Here is a 1,678-nt window from a genome sequence, read left to right as displayed (position 1 = left end):
GCTAATGGATGAGTGATTGGTTTATTGCAAGGAAAAGGTAGTGTGCATGCTAAAATCCGTTGTGTAATTTATAGTGCAGATATAGATGCAGGCAGCAGTTTTAATACTGATGCCTTCGCATTCCTAGCTTAAAGGTAACAGATCCCTGAGTTCCAAGAAACAGAAAGTGAGCATAACATTCATAAGAACAGAGCCTGCTGGGTCAGGCCAAAGGGAGCCCTGCATCCTGTTTGCACAGTGACCAACAAGATGCTTGTGGGAAACCCAAAAGCAGGATCTGACCCCCAAAACCCCCTCCTGTCCTGTGGCTTCTAGCAACTGGTACCCAGAAGCACCACTGCCTCTGCCCCTGCTGGCAGAACACGTCTGTTGTGGCTAAGAGCCATCGATAGCCCTCTTCTCCCTTAATTTGTCTAATCTCTTCGGTGGGATAAAGTTTTCCATTACAGTGGTACCTCGGGTTAAGAACTTAATTCGTTCCGGAGGTCCATTCTTAACCTGAAACTGTTCTTAACGTGAAGCACCACTTTAGCTTATGGGGCCTCCTGTTGCCGCCACACGATTTCTGTTCTCATCCTGAAGCAAAGTTCTTAACCCGAGGTATTATTTCTGGGTTAGCGGAGTCTGTAACCTGAAGCGTCTGTAACCTGAGGTACCACTGTATTTCATGTTATTATGTATTTGAAACAGGGAGAACAGTTACAGCAACAGACGAACGTTAAAGGATGAAAAACACAACAATCAAATAGGCGCAGAAAATGAGTCCGGTTGCACATGGGTTAAAGTCACAAAGCCCAAGTAAAAACTTTTCGACTTTTATCAGAGCACAAGAGTATTGTTCTGGATTTGCCAGGCTGTTGTGCAATGGTTGTCTTGAAAATGATGGTTTCACTTTATATGTCATATAAAGGAATTCCAGATCACATAAATTTGAGTGTGGACATTCTCAAATTATGCATGGCTTTCTTCATTATAGCTCTTTCAGAGTGAGCGGTACCATGTGTCTGGTGTAAGATTTTGGGCTGTTTTCCATTAAGTTACAATTTCTGTTTGTGCTGCCCAGATCATATATAAGACCAGTTGTTTTCACAAGACATTTAATCTAATCTTTTTTTTTTTAAGCCAGCCAAGTTGGTGGCCGTCCCTGCTTCCCGTGGGAGCAAGTGATGGCTTAACTGTCCTGCATGAAAAAACATTTTATCCGTCTTTTATCTATTTGTTGCAGACCTGAAATTATAAGAGGAAGAGAGATGGGTTTGTGCCTTATCCAGGAGAGAGTGAGGACTCACGAGTAAAGATTAAGATTTCTGTGCTTGTTGAGAGTTAGGCTTTTCCCTCTCTCTCTGAAACCTGCAATCTGAGAGGCTATGGAGAGCTCACCCTTTTGCCTGGTCCAATGGGGCTTTGCCATTGTCCCAGTGAGTGATGCAGGGTATGGAGAAAAGTCTCAGAGCCCGAGAGCTGCTCCTTTGACCTACATCAAACTTATACCTTAAATACGTTTTTGGGATCTTCTCTATTCCTATGGAGAAGAAGGAATGCTTGTGCACAAAGGAAACATGAAAATATTCCTTTGACGTGTATGTTTTAATGTCTGTTCCTTCAGATTACCATTGTTGCCTATGTGAGATGAATTTGGGGTGAAGAGGGCAGAAATTGGCATTTTTGGGAAAACATG

At 42.8% G+C, this 1,678-nt stretch overlaps 1 protein-coding gene across 1 annotated transcript in view; it reads right to left on the bottom strand.

The window, feature by feature from the left end:
* The window catches only part of SCARA3 (scavenger receptor class A member 3), a 129,223-nt gene that overhangs the window by 47,659 nt on the left and 79,886 nt on the right, over window positions 1–1,678 (bottom strand). The window lies entirely within an intron of this gene.

The sequence above is a fragment of the Podarcis bocagei genome (assembly GCF_964188305.1).
Source record: "Podarcis bocagei genome assembly, chromosome: 3".
Taxonomy (NCBI): Eukaryota; Metazoa; Chordata; class Lepidosauria; order Squamata; family Lacertidae; genus Podarcis; species Podarcis bocagei.
This window is presented reverse-complemented; position numbering and strand designations above follow the sequence as displayed.